Source organism: Micromys minutus, assembly GCF_963924665.1.
Source record: "Micromys minutus genome assembly, chromosome: 5".
Lineage (NCBI taxonomy): Eukaryota > Metazoa > Chordata > Mammalia > Rodentia > Muridae > Micromys > Micromys minutus.
Window position 1 is genome coordinate 24690539 of NC_137974.1, and position 17720 is coordinate 24708258.

Genomic DNA, 17720 nt, shown 5'->3' on the forward strand with positions numbered 1-17720 from the left:
AAACTAAAATCTCTCCCAGTAATTCTTCCAACAGGGCTTAATATGCAGAGTATATAGAACACTTAAAATGTGCACACACACACACACACACACACACGTTATCCAGTCAGTCAAATGGAAAGTTAACTAAGCAGCCACTTCTCAAAGGAAGCACAAGTAGCCAATAAGTATGTAGAAAGAAAAATGTTTGACATCTTTAGCTGCCAGGAAAATGCAAATTAAATCTATATTGATATTTCAGAGCAGTCAGATAGATATCAAGAGTACGAAGGCAGGGCTGGGGACTTGTCTTAGTTGTTAAAGTGCCTGCTGCACAAGTATGAAGACTTCAGATTCCCAGTACCAACATAAAGCTGGTCATAGAAACCTGCATTTGCATCCCCTTCCCCAAGGAAAGCGGGGCAAAGGGCAGAGACAGACAGGTCCCAGGACCCACCAGCCAGATAATCAGCCCCACTGGTGAACACCAAGCACAGTGAGACATTTGTCTCCAAATAGACTGTGAGAAAGACACCTGACCTTAACCTCCATGATTCACATATACATCTGTAGGCATGAACTCACACACAGGCATGCATTCCTTCCACCCTACCTCTCACAAAAATAAAATAAATGCAAGCTATAATGTCAATGGGAAGAAACCCTTACCCATTGTTGGTGGGAATGTAATTTAGTAGTCTACTCACTATGGAAAACAGTATGGAGTTCCCTCAAGAGATTAAAAGCAAAACTTCCACTTGACCCAACTATTCCAAGCCTCAGGGTATAACCAAAGAAACCAAAGCCATGACACAACAGAAGAACCTACACACTGTGCTTATTGCTCCATTAGATGCCTGAAGAGAGGTCACTGGGTAAGGAAATGTCATACAATAACATGGTGAAATACCACTCAGCGGTAAGATACAAAACGGTGCCATTTTCAGGAAAGTGAATCGATCACTGCGTTAACACAAATAAGCCAGGGTCTTAAAAATAAACGCCATGCTTTCTCTCGTGTGCAGGGGAATAAAAAAGGGGGTGACACGGAAGGAGAAGGGAGACTTCTAGGAAGGGGATGGAGAGATGAGGTCAAGGAGGTTGGTGATGGTCCAGATGTGCATGTTTGCAAATGTCATCATGAAGCCCATTGTTTTGCATAATTAATATTCCCTAACAGAAATAATAAAGAAAAGTTTCATGCGTCAGAACTCATGAGACACTCTAAAGATGCAGTTTGAAAACAAAGCCGTAGAAATGGCCATGACACTCAAGAAGTACATGCTGACAGGAGCCTGGTATGGCTGTCCCCTGAGAGGCTCTGTCAGAGATGCAGATGCAGGCAGCCAAACATCGGAGTGAGAACAGGGACACCAAAGGAGAAGTTAGGGCAAGGACTGAAGGAGTAGAAGGGGTTTACAACCCCATAGGAAGAACAACAGTGTCAACCAACCAGACATCTCCTCAAAGCTCCCAGGGATGAAACCACCAACCAATGAGTACACATGGGAGACCCATGGCTCCAGCTGGATATGTAGCAGAGGATGGCCTTATCTGGCATCACTGGGAGGGTCAGTGAGTCGGGATAAGGGGAATGCTAGGGCACTGAGGCAGGAATGAGTGGGCAGGTGAGGGAGCACCCTCATAGAGGCAGGGGGAGAGGGAGAAGATGGAGACTTGTGAAGGGAAACCTGGGAAGGGGGATAAAACTTGAAATGAAAATAAATCAAATAACCAATAAAAAATTTAAAAGGAAAATTAAAAGGAACAACTTAAATGAGCGTTCAGCTGAAGAACCTTTGGAAGACTCAAAAAAGGTCTACAAAGGTACAATGGAATTCAGAGCAAAATTTCAGAAATTTAACAAATAAAACCAAAAAACTTCAGACAAAGAACAGAAAATAAGGCCATTTTATGTTGTGGTAAATATTGAATAGATGGGTGGCTACCAATTCCCACGCATTCTCTCTCCACCCGGTGGGCGGGCCGCTCCAGCAGCTGTCTCTCTGCTGGCTGGGAACCCTGCTCACATCCCCTGTAGGCTGTTAAAAACAACGTTCCAGAAGCTTGTGATTTATCAATCAGATTAATGTTAAATTCTCAGTCCACAATACATCCACACAATAAATTCACTGCCAACTAATAAAGATATAAACTGCCCTCCTAGACAAGATAAAATTGACCTTGTCCACCTGGATCTGGATTATCCTCCTCCGTTGTCTACATCTTTACTCTCCCGCTTCTCCTCCTCCTACCTAGACTTTTCCCCCCGCCCACCCTTCCTTCTCAGCCAATGATAGGCTTCGCCTTATTCTGAACCTGCCTTCCTGTACAATGACATCATCCTACAATTTCTTAGAAAGTTCTTTTTCTTCTTAAATAGGAAAATAAAATGCTAAAATATACAGGATATACAGTCAGTGATTTAAAAAAAATTCAAGTTATAAAGAATGCTCTCAAGAGAAAAATCTAGAAGGAAGAAAGGAAGGAAGGAAGGAAGGAAGGAAGGAAGGAAGGAAGGAAGGAAGGAAGGAAGAAGGAAGGAAGGACAGGAGATAGTGATACAAAGCAGGAGAGAGGACATGGTTGAATGATTGAACGAATGTACTTACAGCTTTTATTTAGTAAAGGCTAATTTCTGGCAAATTTATGAACAAACTATAATCAGAGGAAATATTTACGATATATATGGAGAACATAAATTAAATATAGAAAGAAATAAATACAGTCACATAGCTTTAAATATATTCTCTCTCCTTGACTTGCCAGTTCTAATTTTTGTGATTCATCCAGTGAATTTTTACAAGTATAGTCAGATGCAGATGGCCATTACAGCTAATTTATACTATAAAAAAAATAAGAAGCAAATATGTTCCTTGGTGAAAGAAAAATCATAGTTTAAATATAATGAGGAATAATATATAACAGTTAAGGGTTTAAAACATAAGAAGGAAAAACTTATTGTCCAGTGGTGGGGGGAGGAGCAGGTTACAAAACAGTGCAGAAAGCATGGTCCGAATTATGGTTTGAGGGCACATTATTTGTGTACAGGAGGCCTATGGAGACTGCCCCTCCACTGCAGTGGTGGTCTCTGAGGACTGGGTATATGATTGGGCAACTTCTGTTTCCTTTCACCCCGAGCTGGCTGTATTTCCTGTGACTGTCAGTACCTCCTGGAATGTCCCACTTCTGGGTCACTTAGCTGCTGGTGGTGAATAACTAATCCCTCTGTCCCCCAGGTTCTCTATAACTGAATGTTAAGTCTTGATTAGACATTCAGATGAGACATTTTTGGTAAAACATTACCAGTTTCCTCCAGAGGACAGGAGTGTGGTTAGGGAAAATATACTGAAATTTACATTTTTGTCATCCAAGTTTTAATATTATTGGGATTTTTAAACTATTGACATCTACATGAACAATCTTCTCCTTAAAAACAAAGCACTCATTTGAGCTGTCATAGGAGCAATTTATTTGTAGACAATCATATAACTTTGGAGAAACAGCTAAATCAATATTTTTTCTTTTTATTAAAAAATGACTATTCATGTATGTGTGTGTACACATGAGCACATGTGTATCTATGTAGACATTTGTTAAGAAAGATGACAAATGTTAGCCAGAGGTACCTTGGAGGGCAGGACTATTGATTCGCCATAATGTCTTAGTTTTTGTTTTGCTTAATTTCTGAACTTTTCCCATGAGCACTTGAAGCTCTGTAAAGAAGAGGAATTCATGGCTGTGTCATGAAAATAATTATTAGATGCTGAATCGGTAACTTATTACTGTGAAGAAAAAGAATAGGAAAAAAAATGCAAAATCAGCAACATGAGAAGCAATGGCCAGATTCTCTAAGAAAACAATCAAGTTCTCTTGCTGTATATAAAACTTAACTTCAAAGCTGCTCACTCTTAGAGAGTATGTCTCCAAATGTGGCCTCATTAAGTGGACAATAGTTTGTTCAATTTCACCATAGTTGTACTTAGAGCAGGCAGGGAAATAAGTCTCACAGAACTTCACTATACAAATAAATTGTTACTATAACCACACTTCCTTTGGTCTATGAAGCCAGAATCATAACCTACTATAATAACAAAATACAGAAAATTATTTGCTTAGAAGCCAGGCATGGTGGTACTTGCCTTGAATCCCAGCACCCAGAAGACAGATTTCTGTGAGTTCAAGACCAGTCTAGTCAACACAGCAAGTTCCAGCCCAGTCAGGGTAACAAAGTAAGATCTGCCTCATGGGGGAGGGAGGGTTGAAGTGTTCTTAGGAAAAAATAATCTAGTGTGCATAGTGTTCAAGGGCCACAGAAATAATGTAAATGGCAGCAAATATGTCAAGTATTAATTTCACCCTTTAAATCTTTATTTTGTAGATTTGTTAAGGATTTTTCAAAAAGCATTTCCCTCAGGCAGAGGTGTTTAAATAATTCCTACCTGGAAACAGTTCTAGCATTAAACAGGTAAGTTAATGCAACAGCCAACACAGCCCCTGTGTGCTTTCTTTTTAAATTTGGAGGGTTAGACTGGATACATGAATCTTTTCTCTCTTCTTGTTTCTTCTCTTTGATTTCCCTTAACAGTAATGCAAGCTTAACTGTGAATGCGTCCCATACAATGCTAAATGTAGAGACATTTTACTACAGTAGGACTGGTGATATCAGCTACTTTTATACATGTGAACTCTAGAGACAGCGATACCTATCCCTGTCTCTTCTAATCCTTTAGAACCACTAAATAGGTGACATGTGACATAAAATATGAATGTTTGTCAAGATGTCATTGAAAATTTATCTTTTCGTTGTTATGATTATTACTGCCATTCCTAACAATGGAAGGGCAGACCTCGTACATATTAGCCAGGTACTCCACCAGGAGTCACATCCAGCCCCAGAGAAAAATTTTTTACTCTCAAACTCAGACTTAACAATATGCATAGAGAAAACATTACGGTGGTCATTCACCCCTTTCAAGGACTCCTCTCTCCCACAGTGAAGCTGAGAAGCACAGAGAAAGCGTCACGTGCTGCTCTCTTCTTCCTCTTCCCTGTGGTCTACACAGGACATTGTATATCAGTATCTGAGCTGATTACTAACCAGGTAATCAGCTCTGGAGTGAAAATGCCTAACAGATTGTCACTGTGACTATGTATCCACAAATTGTATAGCAAATGGTTAGAGAATAGGGCTTGGGATGTGGCACAGTTGGTAGATGTCTTGTATAACATTCATGAAGCACAGGCTTCGATCATCACCCACCCTCACAAACCGGACATCAAACCACACTCATGTAAATCTAGTACCAATGATGAGGAGAAGTTATCCTTGGTCACATAGTGAGTTTGAGACCAGTCTTAATTCCCTAAGTCTCTGTCTCAAAAACATTTTTTTAGAGGTTAAACAGAGTAGTCATACTTTTTATTTCTAAAATTTTAATTTAAAGAGAATTCATAAAATTTAAAACACAAGCCATTATCCACAACCACCAAATCTAAAATCTCTGATTTGTTTTATAACTCGTTTGATGACAGAATACGACTCAAAGATCTGAAGCCATCTGTTAGGAAAGTGTGATCAAAGTTGAAACCAGTCTTCTTCAGGTAGATTAAAAGCAGTGAGATCCCTGGATTGTACTGTGTGCTCGTTTTGATGAGAAACTTCCACATTGTCTTTCAAAATGTCTGTATCCCTTTGTATCCATGTGTCCATTTTATATGCTTATTATATATCCAGACCTTGAAAACTGGAATATATTTGATGCAATTATTCTGCATAGTTCCTAAACATAATGCTAATGTGTTTAGTAAGCATTCATACAATTCTGGAACAAATTGAGATAAATGAACGTCTAGAAAGCAATGGATGATGAATATGCATAAATCAATTGGAAAGAAACCTTTTAATCATTGGAGTTTCGATGAGAAAGTCACAATATTATTAGTGGTTATTACATAAGATATAACAACACACAAAGACAAGTATTTCATCTGAGAATTTAGGAATATTTAATATCTAATTCTAACCGTGTCTACTGGAACTTGTTCTTCCTACTTTGTTTTTAATGAATATATTATTTTATCACCACTCTGCGCTTTCACATAAGCACCATAAGCTCTAAGACACTATTCTTTCAGATAGCCTATAATTTGAAAAATTATCTCTTGATGAAGACATTATCAAGTGCAGAACTTGCGAGCACCAACTCCTCAGTCTGGCTTGCATGCGTTCTAATTCCAGTTCAGTATTTACCATTTTCAAGTTACTTAAACGTGTACACACCGTTTGTGTCTTTTATAATATGGGTGTTGTTATATTAAGCTATGCTACTCTAAAATGTTATAATGATCACATGATCTAACACCCAAACAACCCTTAGCATAGTAGCTTGAACATAGTACTCAGTTAATTATTGCTAATTATTATATTCTACTTACTCTTTCTAACCTATGTAAAAGTTTAATGTAAGCAGAATTACCTTGATAGCACTTTACTTACAAATGATCATACATTGTATCAAAATAAGCAGTATTTTCAGTAGGAAACCAGGGAAGCCCTTCAAGAATATCAGCTGTAAGAGAAGAATCCATGTTGTAATAATTGTAGAGTATCTACCATCTAGTTTACTAGACTGTGTGTCTGCAGTACAGTTTTCTAGAAAGGAAATTGTAGTTCACTGTGGATAAAAGATGGATCTCCAAGAGTAATGGTGGGAGCAACTTGCTTTCTCTGTTGTCCACAAAAATCTTGAACTCTGGTTATAAACTGGAAGAAAGTAAGGGAGAGGGCAAGTCTAATGTGCTTCCATGTTTGACACTCAGCCTTCTTAGGTTGCAGGTTCATCTGTGTGTGCTAGGCATTTGCTTTCTCTGTGTCTCTTTAGTCTTATGAAGAAGGAGTGTGACAGGCCAGAGAGAGACATAAAGTGCAATATGAAAATAAACAAGATTCGGAGTCTTCGCTCATGCTGCTTTCCTTGCCTGCTGCCTCTACACTATTCATTCTTTACCATTTGGCAGTGTCATACATAACATACTATGATCACATGTGTTTTGGTAAATATTAAATAAGAATCTTTTATCCGGCACTAGTGTCAGCTCCTGTAGGACCACATGACACTGCAATGTATCTTTATCTTAGTGGCTCCACACTGCCTCCAAGTATTCACAGACCCGGGCGGTTCACTCCACCCTTGCTGCTTCTGTCCCGGGTGGTCCATGACCCTGACTAAGACAATTTCAAAGGTAGATTAGGAAAGTATTGGGAATATGTTCCCTCCTTAGGCCTGGTTATAGGCTTTTGACCAGGGTAGTCAGTACCAGGTACTTATTCCCTCCCATGGGGTGAGCCTCAAATTCAGTGAGAAAGTGACTAGTTATCACCAAAACAAACATACTGTGGTATAAGTCTTAAAACTTCTGCAAATATAGGGAGTTTGATCTCCAAGTCTTATCGAGAAATCAGATCGCTACGAACTAGAATGTGCTACCTCCTTTGTGGCAGTTCCAGACTCTTTGTCCTTCATGTGTTTTCTAAACTCACCAAGAACAAATAAAACATCCTCTCACCTTTGTGCCCACAGCAAAACATGCACCCAGTTAGTACTGGTTCCATCAGCAAAGGAAAGAAAGCAAGATAAACAATGATTCTTGGGTCCTCACCTCCCCTCTTCCTTGTTGCGCTTTGACTTGCAACTGGTTTGTAGCCTAATCCCTTGTTCTTTAGAGTGAAGAAACTAATCTAGTGGGAAAACACTCAAGACAATAAATATGCCTTCAGAAAGCCAGTTCTGGTCCAGTCTATATAATCAGGACATTAGAGTGTCCCATTTACACACACACACACACACACACACACACACACACACACACACACACCTCTAATTGGGAAAAGAGCTAAAGCAATGTCAACATCTGTGTTCTATCCATAAAGTGGACAAAAGAGAGCTAAGAATATGCTATAGACTGAATGCTTGTGCCCACCCCCACCCTACCCCCATTTTATATTTTGAATCTCTACCCCGGTGTAATGGCACTGAAAGCCAAGGGCTTTGGGACACGATTAAATCTTGAGTGAGCCCTCTTCTTTTTTTTTTTTAATTGAAAAACTTTATTTTAAAAGACAAAGATAAACGTACAAATTTTAAAAGCATTTTTGCATAAAAGTATATGAATACGTTGCTGTCAGTACTTGATTTTTTAAAGGTTTGATAGTATGCATTAAAATCTTACTAGTCACAATGAGCATAAACTACATGTAAAACAAGACGTAACCTAGAAATAGTCAAAGGTTTCTTGGTGTGTAAAGATTAAGCATACTAAATAATCCCATAACACCTAAAGAAATAGAAACAGTCATCAAAAGCCTCCCAACCAAAAAAAAGCCCAGGTCCAGATGGGTTCAGTGTGGAATTCTATCAGACATTTATTGACGACCTAATACCAATACTCTCCAAACTATTCTACAAAATAGAGTCAGATGGATTACTACCTAACTCATTTTTCCAGGCCACAATAACTCTCGTTCCTAAACCACACAAAGACCCTACAAGGAAAGAGAACTTCAGACCAATCTCACTTATGAGCACTGATGCAAAAATACTCAACAAAATCCTTCCAAACCGAATCCAAAAACACATCAAAATGATCATTCACCATGATCAAGTAGGCTTCATCCCTGGGATGCAGGGATGGTTTAATATATGGAAATCCATCAATGTAATCCACCATACAAACAAACTCAAAGAAAAAAAAAAACACATGGTCATCTCACTAGATGCTGAGAAAGCATTTGACAAAATTCAACAACCTTTCATGTTAAAAGTCTTGGAAAGAACAGGAATCCAAGGCCCATACCTAAACATAATAAAAGCAATATACAGCAAACCAACAGCCAACATCAAACTTAATGGTGAGAAACTTGAAGCAATCCCACTAAAATCAGGGACTGGACAAGGCTGCCCACTCTCCCCCTACCTATTCAACATAGTACTGGAAGTCCTGTCCAGAGCAATTAGACAGCAAAAGGAAATCGAAGGGATAGAAATTGGAAAAGAAGAAGTAAAATCATCACTGTTTGCAGATAACATGATAGTTTACATAAGTGACCCCACAAATTCCACCAGAGAACTCCTCCAGCTGATAAACAAGTTCAGCAAAGTGGCTGGATACAAAATTAACTCAAACAAATCAGTAGCCTTCCTCTACTCAAAGGACAAACATGTGGAGAAAGAAATTAGAGAAAAGATACCCTTCACAATAGAAACAATCAATATGAAATATCTTGGTGTGACTCTAACTAAGCAAGTGTAGGACCTGTATGACAAGAACTTCAAATCTCTGAAGAAGGAAATCAAGGAAGATCTCAGAAAATGAAAGTATCTCTCATGCTCATGGATTGGAAGGACCAACATTATAAAAATGGGCATCTTACCAAGCAATCTACAGATTCAATACAATCCCCATCAAAATTTGAACCCAATTCTTCATAGAGTTGAAAAGAGCAATGTGCAATTTCATCTGGATAACAAAAGACCTAGAATAGCGAAATCCATCCTCAACAACAAGAAAACATCTACAGGAATCACTATCCCTGACCCCAAGCTATATTACAAGACAATTGTGCTAAAAACTGCGTGGTACTGGTACAGAGATAGGCACTTGGAATAGAATAGAAAATCAAGAAATGAGCCCTCACATATATGGTCACTTGGTTTTTGACAAAGGAGCTGTAAACAGTCAATGGAAAAAGGACAGCCTCTTCAATAAATGGTGTTGGTCCAACTGGCACTCAGCATGTAGAAGAATGAAAATAGACCCTTTCTTACCTCCTTGTACAATGCCTAAGTGCAAGTGGATCAGAGATCTACACATTAAACCAGGTACACTGAAAGTATTAGAAGACAAATTAGGGAAAACCTTAGAACACATAGGTTTCTAAGAAACAAGAGAAAATTTCCTGAACAGAACATCAATGGCTCTAAGGTCAATGATTAACAAATGTGACTTAGTGAGATTGCAAAGTTTCTGTAAGGCTAAGGATACTGTCAAGAAAACAAAATGGCAGCCAACAGAGTGGGAAAAGATCTTTACCAACCTCACATCTGATAGAGGCCTAATATCCAAGGTATACAAAGAACTCAAGAAGTTAGAAACCAGAGAATCAAACAATCTATTAAAAAATGGGGTACAGAGCTAAACAAAAAGTTCTCAATTGAGGAATATTGAATGGCTGAGAAGCATCTAAGGAAGTGCTCGACATCCTTAGTCATCAGGGAAATGCAAATCAAAACAACCCTAAGATTCCACCTCACACCAGTCAGAATGGCTAAGATCAAAAATTCAGATGACAGCAGATGCTGGCGAGGATGAGGAGAAAGAGGAACACTTCTCCACTGCTGGTGGAATTTTAAACTGGTACAATCACTCTGAAAATCAGTCTGGGAATTTTCAGAAAATTGTACATTGTACTACCTGAAGACCCAGTTATTCCACTTCTGGGCATATAACCCTGAGAAAGCTCCAAAATACAACAAAGTCACATGCACCACAATGTTCATAGCAGCCCTATTTATAATAGCCAGAACCTGGAAAGAACCCAGATGTCCTTCAGTAGATGAATGGATACAAAAATTGTGGTACATTTACACAATGGAGTACTACTCAGCTATCAGAAACAATGACTTTATGAAATTCTTAAGAAAATGGATGCATCTAGAGAATATCATCCTGAGTGAGATAACTCAGTCACAAAAGAACAGACATAATATGCAGTCACTGATAATTGGATATAACCCCAGAAAGCTCTGAACACCCCACAAACAACTCACAGACTATATGAATGAAGTTCAAGAAAAACAAAGGCCAAAAAAAAACAAAAAAAACAAAAAAAAAAAAAAAAAAAAAAAAAAGAAAAACCATTGAGTGAGCCTTCTTAAACAGCCAGACTGTCCTTGTAAATGGCCATGAGCTTTTTTACCCCTGCTGCATGAAGAAGCACCAAGTAAGTTGGCTGTGTGTAGCCTAGTAAAGACCCTTGCCAGAACACAGTGGTGCCACCAATCATCCTGTTCCCAAGCTTCCAGGCTCTAGACCTGGGAGAAATAAATGTCTGGGGAAAATAACTACCAGCAAAGCCCTAGCATTCTGTTATAGCAGATTACATAGAGAAAGGCAATCTGGAACTACACACGTTCAATTCACGCTCACATTGGCTGGGGCCAGAGCTGTTCTCTACTGCCATACTGCGCAGGTGCGAAATGGAAATACGGAAGAAAAGAGCTTTTGGGCAGAGAGGAAGCTGGGAGCTCTGGGTTAAGTCCTCTCCTCGCCTGCTAAGCAAGCCATCTGTGAGACCTGTCTGTGAAAATGTGTGCGTGAAATGGCGGAAAAGCTGTCCCCCCTCGTTATCATTGGTACTGTTTTTAAAAATAGCTTTAGGTCATCTAGGGTATTTATGGAAGGAGCTGGTCTCTGATTAGAGATAAGCAAATACCACTATATTCCATTTATGGAAATCAGAGCTCAGCAGTTAAATGCCACTAAAAGAGACGATTTTTCTGGCTCAATAGAAGTAAGGAATTCTGAGCTTTTAAACTTGTTTTTTATCAGATAGAAGGAAGTAATATTAGAGAATGGGGAGATTAAATGTCAAGACTAAGACGGTATCTACACTGAGCAATCAATTCTGCCTAAGTGGTGTGAGCCCAGCCCATTGTGTAGCCGCCATGATGGAGCTGAGAGGTGACCAGCGATGTCAAAGGGGCTGTGATCTGCCTCAGTCTCCTAGAAATAAGAGGGTCTGCCCTAGAGCGATATAGTAACTTTTGTTTTAATCTCAACTTGCCTTTACTATTTTCTTTCTAAAAACACACAATTCGGTCAAAACGGACAAATCGCTGGAAAATTTAAATTTTAGTTAAAATACAGAATTTCTCCCATTACCGATGTCATCAGTGACTGCTTACTTAAACGTACTCATTATGATGCATGTTTCTGTTTTAATCACGGCCTTTTCCTATGTTGTGCATTTTTCTTCAAGTATGTAGTTTTATCGTGTTTGCCAAATTGCCTAATAAACAAGATGCTGGCTTTTGGCTGAATTTGTTCATTGTTTTACAGCAGAATTTATGTGCATATAATTCACAGCACAGAGTCACAGAAAGAGCAAATGTCTGACAGCTAATAATAACATGTGGGACCATAATTATGGACTGACTGCTTAATACCGTAAACTACCCCTCCTACACTATGCCCCACCCCTCTTTTGAAACAGAGTCCAATTATAGAACACAAGATTGCTTTAAACTTCCCATTTTCCTTCCTCTTCCTCCTGAGCACTGGCACTAAAGGTACGAACTCCAGTGCCTGAGTTCTTGTCACACCCTGTATATAAGCCTGCAATTTGATTTAGTCTTACCTCTGTGCTGATTACTAATCTCTTCTCTCCTCATCTTCTTTGTCCCGTTTTCTCACTCTCCTCCACCCTTGCAATAGAAGTTCATAGTAAGAGCTGGAATTTTCCCAAGGCTCCGTCTGTCCTTGAGAAACTGTGCCGTTTTCTGTATAGGTCATGAACACCTACTTCCCCTGTCCCCTTCTGGTAGCTGCTTGCTCTTAGTACCATTTCTATGGAACATGAGAACGTTGCTGATGACTGAAATTTAGCTGTGCATTCACAAGGTCTGTTGTTCAGGCTCTGCTTCTCTTCCCGTAGCTGGGTAACTGATCTGTGGTCAAAACCAGTAGATCCCAAGCAGGGGGGCAAAGCAGAAAGGACTGGGGGGTGGAGAGCTCAGGGGGTGAGTATAATGACAAGGGAGACCATTGAGACAGGCTTCATGGAGACAGCTGGTTTAATGGGGGGAACAAAGGCAATTTAAAACTTTGTAGGGGGTGAGTAGGGGTTATCAGGATAAGAGTACAGCATTGGCCAGCGTCAGCGTGCTGAGGATGCCTCATTTGCATAAGGAGGAATCCCAGATGCTGCTGGACATGACCTCATAAAGGGAGAGGAAGTTTAACCTGATTACCAGCTATGTCACATCCTCAGGGGGATGGGAACAAAGCTATGAACCTGGGATATGCAGGCCAGGTGTAGGACTGGGAGCAAACCTACTCCTATAGCTCTCAGGGTGAGATTTCCAGGGTTTGGACACACCTTGACTCCACTCTTGCTCCAGGCCTGTTCCCCACAGCTACATGGCTCTCCTAGCCCCACAAAGGTATGCAAATGACTATTCAGCAAATACTCTCTTCTCTTCTCATTGTATAGAAAATAAACTTCTCTGGCTTCTAGATATTGAACTTGGCCAAAGGATCTACTAGATTCATAGAATGATAACACCTACCATGAACAGCAATCTTGAATATGCTCCGTCAATTTGGCTTCTTCTTACATTTTAGTGATCTATCACAAGGATAACACAATGCAAGTGGACACTAACCCTCCACCACATAATAAGATCCACAGGGCTAAGCATGGATGTCACTGATTCCAGGAGGATCAGGACACAGAATAAACATATGTTAAACCTATATACAGGGCCTATAAAAGACAAGCTGCTACCAATATGCAGATCTGTTAATAAAAAATTATTAATATTTTTGCCACTAAATCTGAGGGTATGCTGTTGCTGTGGATGGAATATTTGTTTCTCTAAGCCCAAAGCTTAGATGCTGACAGTGCCTTTGAAAGGCAGTTAGGCCACGAATGTGGAAACTTTGAATGGCATTGGTCCACTGACAAGTAGAGATACAAGAGATTCTTGTCCATGCTCCCTTTCTGTATACAGCCAGAAAACATCTACTTGTTACTCAAGAAGGACCCAAACAGGAACTTAATATGCCTGCACCTTAAAATTATGTGTCCCAGCCTTTAGTACTATGAAAAATAAGTTCCTGTGCTTCAAACTGCCCAGTCACTGGTATCTTAGTATACCAACTCAAGCTGTCCAAACTGTTTTAGCGCATCATTATTGTGAATATTATTGCAGTAGATAGGTAGACCAGGCTGGCCTCAAAGTCAGAGATACAGCTGCCTTTGCCTTCCAAAATTTCATCCAGCTAGTAATGTTTAATTTTTTAGGGTACCTGGTATGAAATGATGGCAAATAGAAGGTCTGAAAGTGATAATCTGAGTCCAAAGGCTAAGGAAAAAAAGTCTGGTAGAGACGAAAGCCTAGCCTTCAGACACATGTGGGGAAAGGAAAGCATCCACATGACTAGAAGCACCAACCTCCTCCTCTTCCTCCTCCACCTCCTCTTCCTCCTCCTCTTCTCCCTTCTTCCCCCTGCACACCTTTTTTTCTATCAGCAGGAGATAGTAGAGAACCAATACCTGGGCTAGCCTAGGAAAGTATTCTCTGTAAAAAAAAATACCAGAATAGTTGTTTGGGCTCTGCGTTCCTCATCTTTCACTTGAACGACTAGACAACACATCTGCATGCATTGCTATTGCTTGCAAGGATCTAGAAATCAGCTTGGGAGACTGTGGATTAGTATTTAACATGCAAGTGGATCCTATTGACGGCAGCATCCCTTTCTGATGGAGCAGGGAGTCAAAATTCACAATAGTGGATTTCATTAAAGAGCATTCTTGGCGCTTTTTATGGAAAAAGTTATTAACATCTGTCTTTTGGCAAAATTCCAAGGCAAGCAATTAACTCATACCTGCTCCTGCTCCTCCCAAGATTTCAAATGTCATTCTTCTTGCTTTCTTCCTTGAAACAATATGAGGTTACTGTAAAAACCTAATTCAATTGCAGAAGTCAGTGAGCCATGGGCTCCCTCTTCTTAACACCAGAGCTTTCAGGGTTTAATTAACCAATCACTATAAAGCAAGTGTAGGAAGGAAAACACAGTATTCCTAACATTGGCGACAACTCATACTGTAATACTTAAAGTCAACAAGATCATTAAAGAAGGTAAACTAGAGTTGTCAAGTTTAATACACATAATGTTTTGGAACCTTGCTTAAAGCAACTATTACTAAGTCTCTAATTCTGGTTCATTTTATATCAGAAAACATTAGAACGAGGATGAATGTGGTTAGATTCTATTTTGACTGGAGATATTTAGTACATTAAATTAACCAGCTAGACTTATTAAAATATCTTATATCATGGCCTCTTTCAGGTTCAAAGTGTTTCTGTAATTCATTTTATCAGACAAGATTCTTCAGAAAAATAGAAGTCATGGTGGTGAGGGAGATGCAGAAGGTACCAGAGTCTTCAGTCTGATGACCATTCCAAAGGACAACTTTTTCACTTCACTATTTGCGGAAAGGGTTCTTTTCTTTTCAGGCCATTAGCTGATTAGATAAGGCCCGCTCAAGTAAAGGATATTCCACTTTATCTAGAGGTTTCTCATTCAAAAGAAAAATGCCTTAAGCAATACTTAGACTTCTGTTTGATAAAGTATCTGGATGCTAATCCACATTATTCATGTGATATCTACACTTACAAACATTTATTTATAAATAAGAGGAAGTCAAGTCAACAGTTAATTTGGGCAGCCAATTAACTCAATCAGGTTGACATACAAAATCACACCAGATAAAAGTAGTGTTTATATGTGATCAAATGAAGGAGCTTTTGACAATGAAAAAGAATACCACGTTGATTTTAACACAGGGAGATAAGCATGTACAAAAGCAATCTACTAACAATCTAAAAGTGAGAAAACGTTAAAACGTTGTTACATTTTAATAAAAATCTCTACACCATTCTAGTGAGATTCAAAAACTTCTAATCATGTCTTTCCAAAGCATTGGATGTCTGCAATGACTAGGTAGTACATGTGTTATTTTATCCTTTCAATCATACACTAAAATAACAAACAAATAAATAACAACAAAAGACCCTTAAAATCATATCTGTAGAATATTTAGTTGCCAAAGGGAAAAAATCCATATTTCTAAAATAGGATAATATGTAACAAATATATTCATTTACAGAGAAAAGTTGAGACATCACAAAATGGCTACTGATCACATTGATTTTGGTCCACAGCTAATCTCTTTTGGTTAGGGAAGCACAGGGAAAGGCAGGTTCCCAGAGATCCAACAGCCATGGAGACAGGAAATGAAAATAGTGAGGAGTGAGCTGCAAAGCCAGCTGGTCTACCGATAGATCATTTCCATTCAATCTGCAGAGTATTAGTTGTAAGGAAATGTAAATGTGCCTTAGACACAGATATGTATGGAGAACAACCAGGTTATAATTATATCAAGACAATCTGAAAAGAGAGAACAAAGTAGCAAATCCCTATCCCTAGCCTCCCCTAAGCACATACACATCTGTTAATTTCTTTGCTTGGATTAAGGATTTTGTGAGTTTGCAGTGCAGTTCTATTGGTAGAATGCTTGCCTAACATGGTCAAGGTTCTGGGTTCCGTCCTCAAAACAAGAGAAAAAGAGGACTGAAGTGAAGAGGAAGGGAATGTGTGGAAGAACAGGAAAGGGAAGGAAAATGAAACATCTTGGGCATGTTGGTACCTGCCTGTCATCCCAACACTTGGAAGGCAGAGGCAGAGCAATTGTGAATTGAGATCAGCCTAGGCTCCCAAGAGAAATCCTTTTCAAAACAATGATGGATTCCTTGGTGTAAGTAGGTGCCAGGGACACGATGTTTGTGATCCCTCAAAAACCATATGCTAAATTCCCACCCTGGCCAAGGTGATAGTTTTAAGAGATGGGTTCTCCAGTAGGTTAGAAGCAATTAGAGCCCAAAGAGAGCCATTCTGTCCCTCACACTGTGAGGACACAGACAATATCCACTGCTAGCTAACAATGTAATTTCCATTTTTATCTCAACATTCTGATTAAGTAGCCAAGAATGGAACTTGGGAATTGGGAGTTTCCACAAGTCCTTTGCTGCAAGGTCTTCAGAGCTAGACTCTATTCAAAAAGGGATTTCAGTGGTTTGATTTGTATTCCGACCCTTAGCTTCTTTTAGCTTAGAGACAAGCTGATTTGCTGTACAGTAGAGCTCCAAACCTGAGTTTCTCACCGCTGTTAACCTTCCCTGTTCCTACTTAAATGTCTTAAGCGCATGGGTTCAGAAACTAACTTCCTTCCAAATTTGTTTCTATGCCAGATTGTCTTGAGTTGTTAATCCCCCTCTTGACAATATATACAGGCTTAGAACCTCAGAAAATCTGTCATGGTCATGTTTTTATTGGGCCTAGTGAATGTTCATAATTCTCTCATCCATGGCATTCCCAAGGAAGCTGACTGTAAGCTTCCTCTTGACCTTGCCAGTATCCTAAGACTCACTGGTCTTTAGTATCTATCCCTCCCAACACATGGCTGTCCTATGAGCCTTCCTTAGAAGCAACTTTGAGTCTAGAAAACTTTAATGACATTTTTCAGTAGACTCTGAAGGTCTTCTATTTTTCACGGACACGCATTTCACCAAATGTCCTACAGGCAGGATACCAACATTCTGTCAGACATACAAGTGGTTTGCTTTTACATTGTTCAATTTGTCAATCATTTATTTATTTGGACTCAAGTTTTTTATTTGCTGCTTATGATTTTGTTCTTCCGGCTTAAGCCCAGAAAGAGCATGTAGTGGGGTGTCAGAGCACACAACCCTGTGGATCTACGCTCAGCACACCTGTAATGGGCTCAGCACGATGACCTTGGCAATTTCCTGGATAAGATTGTATCCAAATCAGAGCCTATGGGGTATACTGTCTGGTTTGATATTGAGAATTATTTTTAATTATGTGTATGGGAA